The sequence below is a fragment of the Hyla sarda genome, unplaced genomic scaffold, assembly GCF_029499605.1.
Source record: "Hyla sarda isolate aHylSar1 unplaced genomic scaffold, aHylSar1.hap1 scaffold_1147, whole genome shotgun sequence".
Classification (NCBI taxonomy): Eukaryota; Metazoa; Chordata; class Amphibia; order Anura; family Hylidae; genus Hyla; species Hyla sarda.
In genome coordinates this window covers 22,711-44,339 of record NW_026607768.1, presented here as the reverse complement: position 1 = coordinate 44,339, position 21,629 = coordinate 22,711, and the positions used below count along the sequence as shown (strand labels likewise).

Here is a 21,629-nt window from a genome sequence, read left to right as displayed (position 1 = left end):
AGGTTCGATGTCCCTTTTCGCCGAAGCTACTAGGGGACCACAAATGCTCCCGGCATCCCCCTTGGCGTTGGCCAAGGTATCTGCCCGCAGAGCCGATTACGGTAGGTACCCTGCCAAAGCAGGAGTACCCGGGGTGTTTGCAGGGAGGTGCGGAACCTAATGGCCACACACACCTCCCCTAGACCGCCAGGAGGGACACCCAGAAGGGCTACCGCATCCTGACAAATCCTGTGAACACACAACACGCAAAAGGTGACACAGTGAGACAAAAAGGAAATAAATAAGTGAATGTGTGCAGATATACTGCCCGGACATCCGGCCGGATCTATAAAAATTTCTCTGATCCTAGCCAGAAGGCCGGGAATCAAGAGGTGAGTGCCACAAGGTGAAGAGATTATGGTGCCCGTGCTTCAACTCAGTGAGCCTATTCTCCCAGTGAGTTTCGGCACCTCGGGGTCACCACTCCCCGAGGCACAAAAGTACCTCGGCTCTAGACCCTCTCAGCCTCATGGCGAGACCCGGAGGGAACAGGTCACATCGGGGCAGCCGTCGAGCTGATTCCTCAGAACCAGCCCCGGAAAGCCCTGGTACACCTGCATCCTCCATGCAGCACCCATCCCCACCAGCATGAAAACTGATAAGAACAGATACTACACTTGATCTTAGCCAAAAGGCCGAGAAGCGATAACCGTGAAAGGGGCGGGCCCAACAAGGTCCCCTTCATGGGCACTATCACTGCTTGCTGTCAGGGAGGCTGCCAGACAATTTTCCATGCACACTCTGGGCTGGGGGGCAGTCAACCACCAGTACACACAGCAGAACCTAAACCCATACCATTATTGCTAAGCAGCAAGACAGGGGCCCATTGCACTCCCACGGGGCCTTTTTAAATGCAATCCATAACCCGGATTTGCCAGGAACCCTTCTTACTCCTCCTACTTGCATGTGACACTGGGCTTAGGATCTGCATAGGAAACACACACACAAGCACACACCTACCTTTGTTGCCTGCAGATGCCTCCTTGGCTGTCCCCAAACGGTATCAAACCAACACCCACGGGAAGCTGTAAGCATAGAGGACATGCCTGCACCCCATTGGACTTACCTGTGTGGGTTAAATCCGGGTTATTTGACAACCTATGGCGGTGATGGTTCTGCTCAGGCAGAGCAGTGCTGATGCTCCTCATAAAGCTGTCGCTGCTGTGAAGGTTCTAGGTGACATCACAAATCCCTTTGGTTACATACACAACAAAGCTGGGTTGTTGTTGTTTACACTCTGCAAGGCCTGTGGAAGTGAGTGACATCATAGCACTGTAGTTCTGAGGGTTCAAGATGGATGCAACAATCTCCTGTTGCTTCTATGAAGGCCGTAATAGACGACATCACCAAACAGCTCCATAGTCACATACACAGCAAAGGAGAGATGTTGTTTACACCTAGTGATGTCAGTGGTATTGAGTGACATCACAGCACAGTGCTAAGGCTCCTGGGCCTGGACACAGCAGCGGCTGCAATATCTCAACGGAGAATACGTTTATATCTATGTGTGTGTGTGCGCATATATATATATATATATATATATATATATATATATATATTTCTCCGCCGAAATCACTTTTAAACCCATTTCCACCTTTTTTTCCCTTCTCTTCCTCTTACTTTTTTTTCACGTTTTTTTACGTTTTTCTCCTTTTCGCCTCTTTTCTGGGCGTATTATTCTTCTTTTTCTTCTTTTTTTTCGTCTAATGCATACCCCATCAGTGCAGCAATGCTTATTCAATACCGCCAGCAGATGGAGACACTGGGGGATAATTTTCTAAGGATTTATACTGATTTTTCCTGTCTGAATTTGTCGCACAGAAAGTTGCAGGCCAAATATGTGTGACATTTCTGCGACTTTAGCTTCTAGAGCATTTTTACAACATTATACATAGGTGCTGAATACATAAAAAGCGACTGTTCAGCGACAGACAAGTCGCATCGGCTGAAAGTAGGCCAGAATGTCAGTCCATGTTGGAGCAGGTTTAGATACAGTCTAAAGCATAGATCTCAAAGTCTGTGCACAGAATTTAGCAAGGGCCTCGCACCTTCTGATGCATCAGGTAGGTGCACAATAGCATAGCCTAACCCTCTGTACTTTGGTCTATATTGATGCGGGACATAGACAGCCAGCTGATGACCAATCCATTAGTGCAATGGATGGCTGGAAGCATTTGTCTTTGCCTTTGCAATACCACAGAAGCAATGCATGGTCAATGTACAGCAATGACACACCTGTGTGAACAGCCAGGAGACCCCCCCCCCCCCCCCCATGTTATGTTACATAGTTACATAGTTAGTACGGTCGAAAAAAGACATATGTCCATCACGTTCAACCAGGGAATTAAGGGGTAGGGGTGTGGCGCGATATTGGGGAAGGGATGAGATTTTATATTTCTTCATAAGCATTAATCTTATTTTGTCAATTAGGAACATTCAGCACCCACCCGCTATCAAGGCAGCTGCCTATCATGTCATGCCCTACCTGCACAGGTGTGCTGGCTACTCAAATGATCCAATTAAGGAGGCCATTTAGTCAGCAGCAGCAGAAGTCCTGTGCCTGGACGCTCCAACAGGGGCCAGACACAAGCAGAAGCAGAAGCAGCAGAAGCAGCAGCAGCACCACCTTTTGTTTTTTGGCTGCAGCAGCAGCAAGGCCCACAGGGCTGGCTAGCTGGCTAGCCAGCAAGCAGGTAGCAATGAAAGTAGGAATCTTTCTTTTTAACCCTGTAAGGGGGTGGTGCACTGTACCCGAAGATACTGCCATATCGGGTCAATGCATAGGGCGACGGAAGCAAGCTTCGAAATCGGCCCCCGTTCTCAAAAATCCATTTAATATATGGTCCCCAGATAGGGGACGTATCAGATATTAAACTGATAAGAACAGATACTACACTTGATCTTAGCCAAAAGGCCGAGAAGCGATAACCGTGAAAGGGGCGGGCCCAACAAGGTCCCCTTCATGGGCACTATCACTGCTTGCTGTCAGGGAGGCTGCCAGACAATTTTCCATGCACACTCTGGGCTGGGGGGCAGTCAACCACCAGTACACACAGCAGAACCTAAACCCATACCATTATTGCTAAGCAGCAAGACAGGGGCCCATTGCACTCCCACGGGGCCTTTTTAAATGCAATCCATAACCCGGATTTGCCAGGAACCCTTCTTACTCCTCCTACTTGCATGTGACACTGGGCTTAGGATCTGCATAGGAAACACACACACAAGCACACACCTACCTTTGTTGCCTGCAGATGCCTCCTTGGCTGTCCCCAAACGGTATCAAACCAACACCCACGGGAAGCTGTAAGCATAGAGGACATGCCTGCACCCCATTGGACTTACCTGTGTGGGTTAAATCCGGGTTATTTGACAACCTATGGCGGTGATGGTTCTGCTCAGGCAGAGCAGTGCTGATGCTCCTCATAAAGCTGTCGCTGCTGTGAAGGTTCTAGGTGACATCACAAATCCCTTTGGTTACATACACAACAAAGCTGGGTTGTTGTTGTTTACACTCTGCAAGGCCTGTGGAAGTGAGTGACATCATAGCACTGTAGTTCTGAGGGTTCAAGATGGATGCAACAATCTCCTGTTGCTTCTATGAAGGCCGTAATAGACGACATCACCAAACAGCTCCATAGTCACATACACAGCAAAGGAGAGATGTTGTTTACACCTAGTGATGTCAGTGGTATTGAGTGACATCACAGCACAGTGCTAAGGCTCCTGGGCCTGGACACAGCAGCGGCTGCAATATCTCAACGGAGAATACGTTTATATCTATGTGTGTGTGTGCGCATATATATATATATATATATATATATATATATATATATATATATTTCTCCGCCGAAATCACTTTTAAACCCATTTCCACCTTTTTTTCCCTTCTCTTCCTCTTACTTTTTTTTCACGTTTTTTTACGTTTTTCTCCTTTTCGCCTCTTTTCTGGGCGTATTATTCTTCTTTTTCTTCTTTTTTTTCGTCTAATGCATACCCCATCAGTGCAGCAATGCTTATTCAATACCGCCAGCAGATGGAGACACTGGGGGATAATTTTCTAAGGATTTATACTGATTTTTCCTGTCTGAATTTGTCGCACAGAAAGTTGCAGGCCAAATATGTGTGACATTTCTGCGACTTTAGCTTCTAGAGCATTTTTACAACATTATACATAGGTGCTGAATACATAAAAAGCGACTGTTCAGCGACAGACAAGTCGCATCGGCTGAAAGTAGGCCAGAATGTCAGTCCATGTTGGAGCAGGTTTAGATACAGTCTAAAGCATAGATCTCAAAGTCTGTGCACAGAATTTAGCAAGGGCCTCGCACCTTCTGATGCATCAGGTAGGTGCACAATAGCATAGCCTAACCCTCTGTACTTTGGTCTATATTGATGCGGGACATAGACAGCCAGCTGATGACCAATCCATTAGTGCAATGGATGGCTGGAAGCATTTGTCTTTGCCTTTGCAATACCACAGAAGCAATGCATGGTCAATGTACAGCAATGACACACCTGTGTGAACAGCCAGGAGACCCCCCCCCCCCCCCCCATGTTATGTTACATAGTTACATAGTTAGTACGGTCGAAAAAAGACATATGTCCATCACGTTCAACCAGGGAATTAAGGGGTAGGGGTGTGGCGCGATATTGGGGAAGGGATGAGATTTTATATTTCTTCATAAGCATTAATCTTATTTTGTCAATTAGGAACATTCAGCACCCACCCGCTATCAAGGCAGCTGCCTATCATGTCATGCCCTACCTGCACAGGTGTGCTGGCTACTCAAATGATCCAATTAAGGAGGCCATTTAGTCAGCAGCAGCAGAAGTCCTGTGCCTGGACGCTCCAACAGGGGCCAGACACAAGCAGAAGCAGAAGCAGCAGAAGCAGCAGCAGCACCACCTTTTGTTTTTTGGCTGCAGCAGCAGCAAGGCCCACAGGGCTGGCTAGCTGGCTAGCCAGCAAGCAGGTAGCAATGAAAGTAGGAATCTTTCTTTTTAACCCTGTAAGGGGGTGGTGCACTGTACCCGAAGATACTGCCATATCGGGTCAATGCATAGGGCGACGGAAGCAAGCTTCGAAATCGGCCCCCGTTCTCAAAAATCCATTTAATATATGGTCCCCAGATAGGGGACGTATCAGATATTAAACTGATAAGAACAGATACTACACTTGATCTTAGCCAAAAGGCCGAGAAGCGATAACCGTGAAAGGGGCGGGCCCAACAAGGTCCCCTTCATGGGCACTATCACTGCTTGCTGTCAGGGAGGCTGCCAGACAATTTTCCATGCACACTCTGGGCTGGGGGGCAGTCAACCACCAGTACACACAGCAGAACCTAAACCCATACCATTATTGCTAAGCAGCAAGACAGGGGCCCATTGCACTCCCACGGGGCCTTTTTAAATGCAATCCATAACCCGGATTTGCCAGGAACCCTTCTTACTCCTCCTACTTGCATGTGACACTGGGCTTAGGATCTGCATAGGAAACACACACACAAGCACACACCTACCTTTGTTGCCTGCAGATGCCTCCTTGGCTGTCCCCAAACGGTATCAAACCAACACCCACGGGAAGCTGTAAGCATAGAGGACATGCCTGCACCCCATTGGACTTACCTGTGTGGGTTAAATCCGGGTTATTTGACAACCTATGGCGGTGATGGTTCTGCTCAGGCAGAGCAGTGCTGATGCTCCTCATAAAGCTGTCGCTGCTGTGAAGGTTCTAGGTGACATCACAAATCCCTTTGGTTACATACACAACAAAGCTGGGTTGTTGTTGTTTACACTCTGCAAGGCCTGTGGAAGTGAGTGACATCATAGCACTGTAGTTCTGAGGGTTCAAGATGGATGCAACAATCTCCTGTTGCTTCTATGAAGGCCGTAATAGACGACATCACCAAACAGCTCCATAGTCACATACACAGCAAAGGAGAGATGTTGTTTACACCTAGTGATGTCAGTGGTATTGAGTGACATCACAGCACAGTGCTAAGGCTCCTGGGCCTGGACACAGCAGCGGCTGCAATATCTCAACGGAGAATACGTTTATATCTATGTGTGTGTGTGCGCATATATATATATATATATATATATATATATATATATATATATATTTCTCCGCCGAAATCACTTTTAAACCCATTTCCACCTTTTTTTCCCTTCTCTTCCTCTTACTTTTTTTTCACGTTTTTTTACGTTTTTCTCCTTTTCGCCTCTTTTCTGGGCGTATTATTCTTCTTTTTCTTCTTTTTTTTCGTCTAATGCATACCCCATCAGTGCAGCAATGCTTATTCAATACCGCCAGCAGATGGAGACACTGGGGGATAATTTTCTAAGGATTTATACTGATTTTTCCTGTCTGAATTTGTCGCACAGAAAGTTGCAGGCCAAATATGTGTGACATTTCTGCGACTTTAGCTTCTAGAGCATTTTTACAACATTATACATAGGTGCTGAATACATAAAAAGCGACTGTTCAGCGACAGACAAGTCGCATCGGCTGAAAGTAGGCCAGAATGTCAGTCCATGTTGGAGCAGGTTTAGATACAGTCTAAAGCATAGATCTCAAAGTCTGTGCACAGAATTTAGCAAGGGCCTCGCACCTTCTGATGCATCAGGTAGGTGCACAATAGCATAGCCTAACCCTCTGTACTTTGGTCTATATTGATGCGGGACATAGACAGCCAGCTGATGACCAATCCATTAGTGCAATGGATGGCTGGAAGCATTTGTCTTTGCCTTTGCAATACCACAGAAGCAATGCATGGTCAATGTACAGCAATGACACACCTGTGTGAACAGCCAGGAGACCCCCCCCCCCCCCCCCATGTTATGTTACATAGTTACATAGTTAGTACGGTCGAAAAAAGACATATGTCCATCACGTTCAACCAGGGAATTAAGGGGTAGGGGTGTGGCGCGATATTGGGGAAGGGATGAGATTTTATATTTCTTCATAAGCATTAATCTTATTTTGTCAATTAGGAACATTCAGCACCCACCCGCTATCAAGGCAGCTGCCTATCATGTCATGCCCTACCTGCACAGGTGTGCTGGCTACTCAAATGATCCAATTAAGGAGGCCATTTAGTCAGCAGCAGCAGAAGTCCTGTGCCTGGACGCTCCAACAGGGGCCAGACACAAGCAGAAGCAGAAGCAGCAGAAGCAGCAGCAGCACCACCTTTTGTTTTTTGGCTGCAGCAGCAGCAAGGCCCACAGGGCTGGCTAGCTGGCTAGCCAGCAAGCAGGTAGCAATGAAAGTAGGAATCTTTCTTTTTAACCCTGTAAGGGGGTGGTGCACTGTACCCGAAGATACTGCCATATCGGGTCAATGCATAGGGCGACGGAAGCAAGCTTCGAAATCGGCCCCCGTTCTCAAAAATCCATTTAATATATGGTCCCCAGATAGGGGACGTATCAGATATTAAACTGATAAGAACAGATACTACACTTGATCTTAGCCAAAAGGCCGAGAAGCGATAACCGTGAAAGGGGCGGGCCCAACAAGGTCCCCTTCATGGGCACTATCACTGCTTGCTGTCAGGGAGGCTGCCAGACAATTTTCCATGCACACTCTGGGCTGGGGGGCAGTCAACCACCAGTACACACAGCAGAACCTAAACCCATACCATTATTGCTAAGCAGCAAGACAGGGGCCCATTGCACTCCCACGGGGCCTTTTTAAATGCAATCCATAACCCGGATTTGCCAGGAACCCTTCTTACTCCTCCTACTTGCATGTGACACTGGGCTTAGGATCTGCATAGGAAACACACACACAAGCACACACCTACCTTTGTTGCCTGCAGATGCCTCCTTGGCTGTCCCCAAACGGTATCAAACCAACACCCACGGGAAGCTGTAAGCATAGAGGACATGCCTGCACCCCATTGGACTTACCTGTGTGGGTTAAATCCGGGTTATTTGACAACCTATGGCGGTGATGGTTCTGCTCAGGCAGAGCAGTGCTGATGCTCCTCATAAAGCTGTCGCTGCTGTGAAGGTTCTAGGTGACATCACAAATCCCTTTGGTTACATACACAACAAAGCTGGGTTGTTGTTGTTTACACTCTGCAAGGCCTGTGGAAGTGAGTGACATCATAGCACTGTAGTTCTGAGGGTTCAAGATGGATGCAACAATCTCCTGTTGCTTCTATGAAGGCCGTAATAGACGACATCACCAAACAGCTCCATAGTCACATACACAGCAAAGGAGAGATGTTGTTTACACCTAGTGATGTCAGTGGTATTGAGTGACATCACAGCACAGTGCTAAGGCTCCTGGGCCTGGACACAGCAGCGGCTGCAATATCTCAACGGAGAATACGTTTATATCTATGTGTGTGTGTGCGCATATATATATATATATATATATATATATATATATATATATATATTTCTCCGCCGAAATCACTTTTAAACCCATTTCCACCTTTTTTTCCCTTCTCTTCCTCTTACTTTTTTTTCACGTTTTTTTACGTTTTTCTCCTTTTCGCCTCTTTTCTGGGCGTATTATTCTTCTTTTTCTTCTTTTTTTTCGTCTAATGCATACCCCATCAGTGCAGCAATGCTTATTCAATACCGCCAGCAGATGGAGACACTGGGGGATAATTTTCTAAGGATTTATACTGATTTTTCCTGTCTGAATTTGTCGCACAGAAAGTTGCAGGCCAAATATGTGTGACATTTCTGCGACTTTAGCTTCTAGAGCATTTTTACAACATTATACATAGGTGCTGAATACATAAAAAGCGACTGTTCAGCGACAGACAAGTCGCATCGGCTGAAAGTAGGCCAGAATGTCAGTCCATGTTGGAGCAGGTTTAGATACAGTCTAAAGCATAGATCTCAAAGTCTGTGCACAGAATTTAGCAAGGGCCTCGCACCTTCTGATGCATCAGGTAGGTGCACAATAGCATAGCCTAACCCTCTGTACTTTGGTCTATATTGATGCGGGACATAGACAGCCAGCTGATGACCAATCCATTAGTGCAATGGATGGCTGGAAGCATTTGTCTTTGCCTTTGCAATACCACAGAAGCAATGCATGGTCAATGTACAGCAATGACACACCTGTGTGAACAGCCAGGAGACCCCCCCCCCCCCCCCCCATGTTATGTTACATAGTTACATAGTTAGTACGGTCGAAAAAAGACATATGTCCATCACGTTCAACCAGGGAATTAAGGGGTAGGGGTGTGGCGCGATATTGGGGAAGGGATGAGATTTTATATTTCTTCATAAGCATTAATCTTATTTTGTCAATTAGGAACATTCAGCACCCACCCGCTATCAAGGCAGCTGCCTATCATGTCATGCCCTACCTGCACAGGTGTGCTGGCTACTCAAATGATCCAATTAAGGAGGCCATTTAGTCAGCAGCAGCAGAAGTCCTGTGCCTGGACGCTCCAACAGGGGCCAGACACAAGCAGAAGCAGAAGCAGCAGAAGCAGCAGCAGCACCACCTTTTGTTTTTTGGCTGCAGCAGCAGCAAGGCCCACAGGGCTGGCTAGCTGGCTAGCCAGCAAGCAGGTAGCAATGAAAGTAGGAATCTTTCTTTTTAACCCTGTAAGGGGGTGGTGCACTGTACCCGAAGATACTGCCATATCGGGTCAATGCATAGGGCGACGGAAGCAAGCTTCGAAATCGGCCCCCGTTCTCAAAAATCCATTTAATATATGGTCCCCAGATAGGGGACGTATCAGATATTAAACTGATAAGAACAGATACTACACTTGATCTTAGCCAAAAGGCCGAGAAGCGATAACCGTGAAAGGGGCGGGCCCAACAAGGTCCCCTTCATGGGCACTATCACTGCTTGCTGTCAGGGAGGCTGCCAGACAATTTTCCATGCACACTCTGGGCTGGGGGGCAGTCAACCACCAGTACACACAGCAGAACCTAAACCCATACCATTATTGCTAAGCAGCAAGACAGGGGCCCATTGCACTCCCACGGGGCCTTTTTAAATGCAATCCATAACCCGGATTTGCCAGGAACCCTTCTTACTCCTCCTACTTGCATGTGACACTGGGCTTAGGATCTGCATAGGAAACACACACACAAGCACACACCTACCTTTGTTGACTGCAGATGCCTCCTTGGCTGTCCCCAAACGGTATCAAACCAACACCCACGGGAAGCTGTAAGCATAGAGGACATGCCTGCACCCCATTGGACTTACCTGTGTGGGTTAAATCCGGGTTATTTGACAACCTATGGCGGTGATGGTTCTGCTCAGGCAGAGCAGTGCTGATGCTCCTCATAAAGCTGTCGCTGCTGTGAAGGTTCTAGGTGACATCACAAATCCCTTTGGTTACATACACAACAAAGCTGGGTTGTTGTTGTTTACACTCTGCAAGGCCTGTGGAAGTGAGTGACATCATAGCACTGTAGTTCTGAGGGTTCAAGATGGATGCAACAATCTCCTGTTGCTTCTATGAAGGCCGTAATAGACGACATCACCAAACAGCTCCATAGTCACATACACAGCAAAGGAGAGATGTTGTTTACACCTAGTGATGTCAGTGGTATTGAGTGACATCACAGCACAGTGCTAAGGCTCCTGGGCCTGGACACAGCAGCGGCTGCAATATCTCAACGGAGAATACGTTTATATCTATGTGTGTGTGTGCGCATATATATATATATATATATATATATATATATATATATATTTCTCCGCCGAAATCACTTTTAAACCCATTTCCACCTTTTTTTCCCTTCTCTTCCTCTTACTTTTTTTTCACGTTTTTTTACGTTTTTCTCCTTTTCGCCTCTTTTCTGGGCGTATTATTCTTCTTTTTCTTCTTTTTTTTCGTCTAATGCATACCCCATCAGTGCAGCAATGCTTATTCAATACCGCCAGCAGATGGAGACACTGGGGGATAATTTTCTAAGGATTTATACTGATTTTTCCTGTCTGAATTTGTCGCACAGAAAGTTGCAGGCCAAATATGTGTGACATTTCTGCGACTTTAGCTTCTAGAGCATTTTTACAACATTATACATAGGTGCTGAATACATAAAAAGCGACTGTTCAGCGACAGACAAGTCGCATCGGCTGAAAGTAGGCCAGAATGTCAGTCCATGTTGGAGCAGGCTTAGATACAGTCTAAAGCATAGATCTCAAAGTCTGTGCACAGAATTTAGCAAGGGCCTCGCACCTTCTGATGCATCAGGTAGGTGCACAATAGCATAGCCTAACCCTCTGTACTTTGGTCTATATTGATGCGGGACATAGACAGCCAGCTGATGACCAATCCATTAGTGCAATGGATGGCTGGAAGCATTTGTCTTTGCCTTTGCAATACCACAGAAGCAATGCATGGTCAATGTACAGCAATGACACACCTGTGTGAACAGCCAGGAGACCCCCCCCCCCCCCCCCCCCCATGTTATGTTACATAGTTACATAGTTAGTACGGTCGAAAAAAGACATATGTCCATCACGTTCAACCAGGGAATTAAGGGGTAGGGGTGTGGCGCGATATTGGGGAAGGGATGAGATTTTATATTTCTTCATAAGCATTAATCTTATTTTGTCAATTAGGAACATTCAGCACCCACCCGCTATCAAGGCAGCTGCCTATCATGTCATGCCCTACCTGCACAGGTGTGCTGGCTACTCAAATGATCCAATTAAGGAGGCCATTTAGTCAGCAGCAGCAGAAGTCCTGTGCCTGGACGCTCCAACAGGGGCCAGACACAAGCAGAAGCAGAAGCAGCAGAAGCAGCAGCAGCACCACCTTTTGTTTTTTGGCTGCAGCAGCAGCAAGGCCCACAGGGCTGGCTAGCTGGCTAGCCAGCAAGCAGGTAGCAATGAAAGTAGGAATCTTTCTTTTTAACCCTGTAAGGGGGTGGTGCACTGTACCCGAAGATACTGCCATATCGGGTCAATGCATAGGGCGACGGAAGCAAGCTTCGAAATCGGCCCCCGTTCTCAAAAATCCATTTAATATATGGTCCCCAGATAGGGGACGTATCAGATATTAAACTGATAAGAACAGATTTTTTTTTTCTATCTAAAGCCGAGGAACGTGCTTTCGATTCACCCAAAGTGCAAGAAAAAGTGCAAACGTGTTACACTAAAAAAACGTGCACAAAGGATGCGGTCTATCGCAAGCCCTTCTCCGATAGGAGAGAGGCCCCCCAACAAACCTTACCCTTCGCCTCCGGACCAAAAGGTACCTGCGAGGTTCCAGGTTCGATGTCCCTTTTCGCCGAAGCTACTAGGAGACCACAAATGCTCCCGGCATCCCCCTTGGCGTTAGCCAAGGTATCTGCCCGCAGAGCCGATTACGGTAGGTACCCTGCGAAGCAGGAGTACCCGGGGTGTTTGCAGGGAGGTGCGGAACCTAATGGCCACACACACCTCCCCTAGACCGCCAGGAGGGACACCCAGAAGGGCTACCGCATCCTGACAAATCCTGTGAACACACAACACGCAAAAAGTGACACAGTGAGACAAAAAATAAATAAATAAGTGAATGTGTGCAGATATACTGCCCGGACATCCGGCCGGATCTATAAAAATTTCTCTGATCCTAGCCAGAAGGCCGGGAATCAAGAGGTGAGTGCCACAAGGTGAAGAGATTATGGTGCCCGTGCTTCAACTCAGTGAGCCTATTCTCCCAGTGAGTTTCGGCACCTCGGGGTCACCACTCCCCGAGGCACAAAAGTACCTCGGCTCTAGACCCTCTCAGCCTCATGGCGAGACCCGGAGGGAACAGGTCACATCGGGGCAGCCGTCGAGCTGATTCCTCAGAACCAGCCCCGGAAAGCCCTGGTACACCTGCATCCTCCATGCAGCACCCATCCCCACCAGCATGAAAACTGATAAGAACAGATACTACACTTGATCTTAGCCAAAAGGCCGAGAAGCGATAACCGTGAAAGGGGCGGGCCCAACAAGGTCCCCTTCATGGGCACTATCACTGCTTGCTGTCAGGGAGGCTGCCAGACAATTTTCCATGCACACTCTGGGCTGGGGGGCAGTCAACCACCAGTACACACAGCAGAACCTAAACCCATACCATTATTGCTAAGCAGCAAGACAGGGGCCCATTGCACTCCCACGGGGCCTTTTTAAATGCAATCCATAACCCGGATTTGCCAGGAACCCTTCTTACTCCTCCTACTTGCATGTGACACTGGGCTTAGGATCTGCATAGGAAACACACACACAAGCACACACCTACCTTTGTTGCCTGCAGATGCCTCCTTGGCTGTCCCCAAACGGTATCAAACCAACACCCACGGGAAGCTGTAAGCATAGAGGACATGCCTGCACCCCATTGGACTTACCTGTGTGGGTTAAATCCGGGTTATTTGACAACCTATGGCGGTGATGGTTCTGCTCAGGCAGAGCAGTGCTGATGCTCCTCATAAAGCTGTCGCTGCTGTGAAGGTTCTAGGTGACATCACAAATCCCTTTGGTTACATACACAACAAAGCTGGGTTGTTGTTGTTTACACTCTGCAAGGCCTGTGGAAGTGAGTGACATCATAGCACTGTAGTTCTGAGGGTTCAAGATGGATGCAACAATCTCCTGTTGCTTCTATGAAGGCCGTAATAGACGACATCACCAAACAGCTCCATAGTCACATACACAGCAAAGGAGAGATGTTGTTTACACCTAGTGATGTCAGTGGTATTGAGTGACATCACAGCACAGTGCTAAGGCTCCTGGGCCTGGACACAGCAGCGACTGCAATATCTCAACGGAGAATACGTTTATATCTATGTGTGTGTGTGCGCATATATATATATATATATATATATATATATATATATATATATATATTTCTCCGCCGAAATCACTTTTAAACCCATTTCCACCTTTTTTTCCCTTCTCTTCCTCTTACTTTTTTTTCACGTTTTTTTACGTTTTTCTCCTTTTCGCCTCTTTTCTGGGCGTATTATTCTTCTTTTTCTTCTTTTTTTTCGTCTAATGCATACCCCATCAGTGCAGCAATGCTTATTCAATACCGCCAGCAGATGGAGACACTGGGGGATAATTTTCTAAGGATTTATACTGATTTTTCCTGTCTGAATTTGTCGCACAGAAAGTTGCAGGCCAAATATGTGTGACATTTCTGCGACTTTAGCTTCTAGAGCATTTTTACAACATTATACATAGGTGCTGAATACATAAAAAGCGACTGTTCAGCGACAGACAAGTCGCATCGGCTGAAAGTAGGCCAGAATGTCAGTCCATGTTGGAGCAGGTTTAGATACAGTCTAAAGCATAGATCTCAAAGTCTGTGCACAGAATTTAGCAAGGGCCTCGCACCTTCTGATGCATCAGGTAGGTGCACAATAGCATAGCCTAACCCTCTGTACTTTGGTCTATATTGATGCGGGACATAGACAGCCAGCTGATGACCAATCCATTAGTGCAATGGATGGCTGGAAGCATTTGTCTTTGCCTTTGCAATACCACAGAAGCAATGCATGGTCAATGTACAGCAATGACACACCTGTGTGAACAGCCAGGAGACCCCCCCCCCCCCATGTTATGTTACATAGTTACATAGTTAGTACGGTCGAAAAAAGACATATGTCCATCACGTTCAACCAGGGAATTAAGGGGTAGGGGTGTGGCGCGATATTGGGGAAGGGATGAGATTTTATATTTCTTCATAAGCATTAATCTTATTTTGTCAATTAGGAACATTCAGCACCCACCCGCTATCAAGGCAGCTGCCTATCATGTCATGCCCTACCTGCACAGGTGTGCTGGCTACTCAAATGATCCAATTAAGGAGGCCATTTAGTCAGCAGCAGCAGAAGTCCTGTGCCTGGACGCTCCAACAGGGGCCAGACACAAGCAGAAGCAGAAGCAGCAGAAGCACCACCTTTTGTTTTTTGGCTGCAGCAGCAGCAAGGCCCACAGGGCTGGCTAGCTGGCTAGCCAGCAAGCAGGTAGCAATGAAAGTAGGAATCTTTCTTTTTAACCCTGTAAGGGGGTGGTGCACTGTACCCGAAGATACTGCCATATCGGGTCAATGCATAGGGCGACGGAAGCAAGCTTCGAAATCGGCCCCCGTTCTCAAAAATCCATTTAATATATGGTCCCCAGATAGGGGACGTATCAGATATTAAACTGATAAGAACAGATACTACACTTGATCTTAGCCAAAAGGCCGAGAAGCGATAACCGTGAAAGGGGCGGGCCCAACAAGGTCCCCTTCATGGGCACTATCACTGCTTGCTGTCAGGGAGGCTGCCAGACAATTTTCCATGCACACTCTGGGCTGGGGGGCAGTCAACCACCAGTACACACAGCAGAACCTAAACCCATACCATTATTGCTAAGCAGCAAGACAGGGGCCCATTGCACTCCCACGGGGCCTTTTTAAATGCAATCCATAACCCGGATTTGCCAGGAACCCTTCTTACTCCTCCTACTTGCATGTGACACTGGGCTTAGGATCTGCATAGGAAACACACACACAAGCACACACCTACCTTTGTTGCCTGCAGATGCCTCCTTGGCTGTCCCCAAACGGTATCAAACCAACACCCACGGGAAGCTGTAAGCATAGAGGACATGCCTGCACCCCATTGGACTTACCTGTGTGGGTTAAATCCGGGTTATTTGACAACCTATGGCGGTGATGGTTCTGCTCAGGCAGAGCAGTGCTGATGCTCCTCATAAAGCTGTCGCTGCTGTGAAGGTTCTAGGTGACATCACAAATCCCTTTGGTTACATACACAACAAAGCTGGGTTGTTGTTGTTTACACTCTGCAAGGCCTGTGGAAGTGAGTGACATCATAGCACTGTAGTTCTGAGGGTTCAAGATGGATGCAACAATCTCCTGTTGCTTCTATGAAGGCCGTAATAGACGACATCACCAAACAGCTCCATAGTCACATACACAGCAAAGGAGAGATGTTGTTTACACCTAGTGATGTCAGTGGTATTGAGTGACATCACAGCACAGTGCTAAGGCTCCTGGGCCTGGACACAGCAGCGGCTGCAATATCTCAACGGAGAATACGTTTATATCTATGTGTGTGTGTGCGCATATATATATATATATATATATATATATATATATATATATATATATTTCTCCGCCGAAATCACTTTTAAACCCATTTCCACCTTTTTTTCCCTTCTCTTCCTCTTACTTTTTTTTCACGTTTTTTTACGTTTTTCTCCTTTTCGCCTCTTTTCTGGGCGTATTATTCTTCTTTTTCTTCTTTTTTTTCGTCTAATGCATACCCCATCAGTGCAGCAATGCTTATTCAATACCGCCAGCAGATGGAGACACTGGGGGATAATTTTCTAAGGATTTATACTGATTTTTCCTGTCTGAATTTGTCGCACAGAAAGTTGCAGGCCAAATATGTGTGACATTTCTGCGACTTTAGCTTCTAGAGCATTTTTACAACATTATACATAGGTGCTGAATACATAAAAAGCGACTGTTCAGCGACAGACAAGTCGCATCGGCTGAAAGTAGGCCAGAATGTCAGTCCATGTTGGAGCAGGTTTAGATACAGTCTAAAGCATAGATCTCAAAGTCTGTGCACAGAATTTAGCAAGGGCCTCGCACCTTCTGATGCATCAGGTAGGTGCACAATAGCATAGCCTAACCCTCTGTACTTTGGTCTATATTGATGCGGGACATAGACAGCCAGCTGATGACCAATCCATTAGTGCAATGGATGGCTGGAAGCATTTGTCTTTGCCTTTGCAATACCACAGAAGCAATGCATGGTCAATGTACAGCAATGACACACCTGTGTGAACAGCCAGGAGACCCCCCCCCCCCCCCCCCATGTTATGTTACATAGTTACATAGTTAGTACGGTCGAAAAAAGACATATGTCCATCACGTTCAACCAGGGAATTAAGGGGTAGGGGTGTGGCGCGATATTGGGGAAGGGATGAGATTTTATATTTCTTCATAAGCATTAATCTTATTTTGTCAATTAGGAACATTCAGCACCCACCCGCTATCAAGGCAGCTGCCTATCATGTCATGCCCTACCTGCACAGGTGTGCTGGCTACTCAAATGATCCAATTAAGGAGGCCATTTAGTCAGCAGCAGCAGAAGTCCTGTGCCTGGACGCTCCAACAGGGGCCAGACACAAGCAGAAGCAGAAGCAGCAGAAGCAGCAGCAGCACCACCTTTTGTTTTTTGGCTGCAGCAGCAGCAAGGCCCACAGGGCTGGCTAGCTGGCTAGCCAGCAAGCAGGTAGCAATGAAAGTAGGAATCTTTCTTTTTAACCCTGTAAGGGGGTGGTGCACTGTACCCGAAGATACTGCCATATCGGGTCAATGCATAGGGCGACGGAAGCAAGCTTCGAAATCGGCCCCCGTTCTCAAAAATCCATTTAATATATGGTCCCCAGATAGGGGACGTATCAGATATTAAACTGATAAGAACAGATACTACACTTGATCTTAGCCAAAAGGCCGAGAAGCGATAACCGTGAAAGGGGCGGGCCCAACAAGGTCCCCTTCATGGGCACTATCACTGCTTGCTGTCAGGGAGGCTGCCAGACAATTTTCCATGCACACTCTGGGCTGGGGGGCAGTCAACCACCAGTACACACAGCAGAACCTAAACCCATACCATTATTGCTAAGCAGCAAGACAGGGGCCCATTGCACTCCCACGGGGCCTTTTTAAATGCAATCCATAACCCGGATTTGCCAGGAACCCTTCTTACTCCTCCTACTTGCATGTGACACTGGGCTTAGGATCTGCATAGGAAACACACACACAAGCACACACCTACCTTTGTTGCCTGCAGATGCCTCCTTGGCTGTCCCCAAACGGTATCAAACCAACACCCACGGGAAGCTGTAAGCATAGAGGACATGCCTGCACCCCATTGGACTTACCTGTGTGGGTTAAATCCGGGTTATTTGACAACCTATGGCGGTGATGGTTCTGCTCAGGCAGAGCAGTGCTGATGCTCCTCATAAAGCTGTCGCTGCTGTGAAGGTTCTAGGTGACATCACAAATCCCTTTGGTTACATACACAACAAAGCTGGGTTGTTGTTGTTTACACTCTGCAAGGCCTGTGGAAGTGAGTGACATCATAGCACTGTAGTTCTGAGGGTTCAAGATGGATGCAACAATCTCCTGTTGCTTCTATGAAGGCCGTAATAGACGACATCACCAAACAGCTCCATAGTCACATACACAGCAAAGGAGAGATGTTGTTTACACCTAGTGATGTCAGTGGTATTGAGTGACATCACAGCACAGTGCTAAGGCTCCTGGGCCTGGACACAGCAGCGGCTGCAATATCTCAACGGAGAATACGTTTATATCTATGTGTGTGTGTGCGCATATATATATATATATATATATATATATATATATATATATATATATTTCTCCGCCGAAATCACTTTTAAACCCATTTCCACCTTTTTTTCCCTTCTCTTCCTCTTACTTTTTTTTCACGTTTTTTTACGTTTTTCTCCTTTTCGCCTCTTTTCTGGGCGTATTATTCTTCTTTTTCTTCTTTTTTTTCGTCTAATGCATACCCCATCAGTGCAGCAATGCTTATTCAATACCGCCAGCAGATGGAGACACTGGGGGATAATTTTCTAAGGATTTATACTGATTTTTCCTGTCTGAATTTGTCGCACAGAAAGTTGCAGGCCAAATATGTGTGACATTTCTGCGACTTTAGCTTCTAGAGCATTTTTACAACATTATACATAGGTGCTGAATACATAAAAAGCGACTGTTCAGCGACAGACAAGTCGCATCGGCTGAAAGTAGGCCAGAATGTCAGTCCATGTTGGAGCAGGTTTAGATACAGTCTAAAGCATAGATCTCAAAGTCTGTGCACAGAATTTAGCAAGGGCCTCGCACCTTCTGATGCATCAGGTAGGTGCACAATAGCATAGCCTAACCCTCTGTACTTTGGTCTATATTGATGCGGGACATAGACAGCCAGCTGATGACCAATCCATTAGTGCAATGGATGGCTGGAAGCATTTGTCTTTGCCTTTGCAATACCACAGAAGCAATGCATGGTCAATGTACAGCAATGACACACCTGTGTGAACAGCCAGGAGACCCCCCCCCCCCCCCCCATGTTATGTTACATAGTTACATAGTTAGTACAGTCGAAAAAAGACATATGTCCATCACGTTCAACCAGGGAATTAAGGGGTAGGGGTGTGGCGCGATATTGGGGAAGGGATGAGATTTTATATTTCTTCATAAGCATTAATCTTATTTTGTCAATTAGGAACATTCAGCACCCACCCGCTATCAAGGCAGCTGCCTATCATGTCATGCCCTACCTGCACAGGTGTGCTGGCTACTCAAATGATCCAATTAAGGAGGCCATTTAGTCAGCAGCAGCAGAAGTCCTGTGCCTGGACGCTCCAACAGGGGCCAGACACAAGCAGAAGCAGAAGCAGCAGAAGCAGCAGCAGCAGCACCACCTTTTGTTTTTTGGCTGCAGCAGCAAGGCCCACAGGGCTGGCTAGCTGGCTAGCCAGCAAGCAGGTAGCAATGAAAGTAGGAATCTTTCTTTTTAACCCTGTAAGGGGGTGGTGCACTGTACCCGAAGATACTGCCATATCGGGTCAATGCATAGGGCGACGGAAGCAAGCTTCGAAATCGGCCCCCGTTCTCAAAAATCCATTTAATATATGGTCCCCAGATAGGGGACGTATCAGATATTAAACTGATAAGAACAGATACTACACTTGATCTTAGCCAAAAGGCCGAGAAGCGATAACCGTGAAAGGGGCGGGCCCAACAAGGTCCCCTTCATGGGCACTATCACTGCTTGCTGTCAGGGAGGCTGCCAGACAATTTTCCATGCACACTCTGGGCTGGGGGGCAGTCAACCACCAGTACACACAGCAGAACCTAAACCCATACCATTATTGCTAAGCAGCAAGACAGGGGCCCATTGCACTCCCACGGGGCCTTTTTAAATGCAATCCATAACCCGGATTTGCCAGGAACCCTTCTTACTCCTCCTACTTGCATGTGACACTGGGCTTAGGATCTGCATAGGAAACACACACACAAGCACACACCTACCTTTGTTGCCTGCAGATGCCTCCTTGGCTGTCCCCAAACGGTATCAAACCAACACCCACGGGAAGCTGTAAGCATAGAGGACATGCCTGCACCCCATTGGACTTACCTGTGTGGGTTAAATCCGGGTTATTTGACAACCTATGGCGGTGATGGTTCTGCTCAGGCAGAGCAGTGCTGATGCTCCTCATAAAGCTGTCGCTGCTGTGAAGGTTCTAGGTGACATCACAAATCCCTTTGGTTACATACACAACAAAGCTGGGTTGTTGTTGTTTACACTCTGCAAGGCCTGTGGAAGTGAGTGACATCATAGCACTGTAGTTCTGAGGGTTCAAGATGGATGCAACAATCTCCTGTTGCTTCTATGAAGGCCGTAATAGACGACATCACCAAACAGCTCCATAGTCACATACACCGCAAAGGAGAGATGTTGTTTACACCTAGTGATGTCAGTGGTATTGAGTGACATCACAGCACAGTGCTAAGGCTCCTGGGCCTGGACACAGCAGCGGCTGCAATATCTCAACGGAGAATACGTTTATATCTATGTGTGTGTGTGCGCATATATATATATATATATATATATATATATATATATATATATTTCTCCGCCGAAATCACTTTTAAACCCATTTCCACCTTTTTTTCCCTTCTCTTCCTCTTACTTTTTTTTCACGTTTTTTTACGTTTTTCTCCTTTTCGCCTCTTTTCTGGGCGTATTATTCTTCTTTTTCTTCTTTTTTTTCGTCTAATGCATACCCCATCAGTGCAGCAATGCTTATTCAATACCGCCAGCAGATGGAGACACTGGGGGATAATTTTCTAAGGATTTATACTGATTTTTCCTGTCTGAATTTGTCGCACAGAAAGTTGCAGGCCAAATATGTGTGACATTTCTGCGACTTTAGCTTCTAGAGCATTTTTACAACATTATACATAGGTGCTGAATACATAAAAAGCGACTGTTCAGCGACAGACAAGTCGCATCGGCTGAAAGTAGGCCAGAATGTCAGTCCATGTTGGAGCAGGTTTAGATACAGTCTAAAGCATAGATCTCAAAGTCTGTGCACAGAATTTAGCAAGGGCCTCGCACCTTCTGATGCATCAGGTAGGTGCACAATAGCATAGCCTAACCCTCTGTACTTTGGTCTATATTGATGCGGGACATAGACAGCCAGCTGATGACCAATCCATTAGTGCAATGGATGGCTGGAAGCATTTGTCTTTGCCTTTGCAATACCACAGAAGCAATGCATGGTCAATGTACAGCAATGACACACCTGTGTGAACAGCCAGGAGACCCCCCCCCCCATGTTATGTTACATAGTTACATAGTTAGTACGGTCGAAAAAAGACATATGTCCATCACGTTCAACCAGGGAATTAAGGGGTAGGGGTGTGGCGCGATATTGGGGAAGGGATGAGATTTTATATTTCTTCATAAGCATTAATCTTATTTTGTCAATTAGGAACATTCAGCACCCACCCGCTATCAAGGCAGCTGCCTATCATGTCATGCCCTACCTGCACAGGTGTGCT

General features: G+C 46.7%; 8 non-coding genes and 2 pseudogenes across 8 annotated transcripts; all 10 read right to left on the bottom strand.

Moving 5' to 3' along the window:
* Window positions 1-526: 526 nt before the first annotated feature.
* LOC130302052 (U2 spliceosomal RNA) lies at window positions 527-686 on the bottom strand (annotated as a pseudogene).
* A 2,088-nt stretch (window positions 687-2,774) lies between these two features.
* On the bottom strand, window positions 2,775-2,965 carry LOC130302021 (U2 spliceosomal RNA). The gene has a single exon (XR_008852347.1). It is a non-coding gene; the product is annotated as a U2 spliceosomal RNA (small nuclear RNA).
* Window positions 2,966-5,057: 2,092 nt separating this feature from the next.
* Window positions 5,058-5,248, bottom strand: LOC130302019 (U2 spliceosomal RNA). Its single transcript, XR_008852345.1, has one exon. It is a non-coding gene; the product is annotated as a U2 spliceosomal RNA (small nuclear RNA).
* A 2,092-nt stretch (window positions 5,249-7,340) lies between these two features.
* On the bottom strand, window positions 7,341-7,531 carry LOC130302018 (U2 spliceosomal RNA). Its single transcript, XR_008852344.1, has one exon. It is a non-coding gene; the product is annotated as a U2 spliceosomal RNA (small nuclear RNA).
* A 2,093-nt stretch (window positions 7,532-9,624) lies between these two features.
* On the bottom strand, window positions 9,625-9,815 carry LOC130302017 (U2 spliceosomal RNA). The gene has a single exon (XR_008852343.1). It is a non-coding gene; the product is annotated as a U2 spliceosomal RNA (small nuclear RNA).
* Window positions 9,816-11,907: 2,092 nt separating this feature from the next.
* LOC130302047 (U2 spliceosomal RNA) lies at window positions 11,908-12,094 on the bottom strand. Its single transcript, XR_008852369.1, has one exon. It is a non-coding gene; the product is annotated as a U2 spliceosomal RNA (small nuclear RNA).
* Window positions 12,095-12,777: 683 nt separating this feature from the next.
* Window positions 12,778-12,937, bottom strand: LOC130302051 (U2 spliceosomal RNA; annotated as a pseudogene).
* Window positions 12,938-15,018: 2,081 nt separating this feature from the next.
* On the bottom strand, window positions 15,019-15,209 carry LOC130302016 (U2 spliceosomal RNA). The gene has a single exon (XR_008852342.1). It is a non-coding gene; the product is annotated as a U2 spliceosomal RNA (small nuclear RNA).
* Window positions 15,210-17,304: 2,095 nt separating this feature from the next.
* Window positions 17,305-17,495, bottom strand: LOC130302015 (U2 spliceosomal RNA). Its single transcript, XR_008852341.1, has one exon. It is a non-coding gene; the product is annotated as a U2 spliceosomal RNA (small nuclear RNA).
* Window positions 17,496-19,589: 2,094 nt separating this feature from the next.
* Window positions 19,590-19,780, bottom strand: LOC130302014 (U2 spliceosomal RNA). Its single transcript, XR_008852340.1, has one exon. It is a non-coding gene; the product is annotated as a U2 spliceosomal RNA (small nuclear RNA).
* Window positions 19,781-21,629: the final 1,849 nt, after the last annotated feature.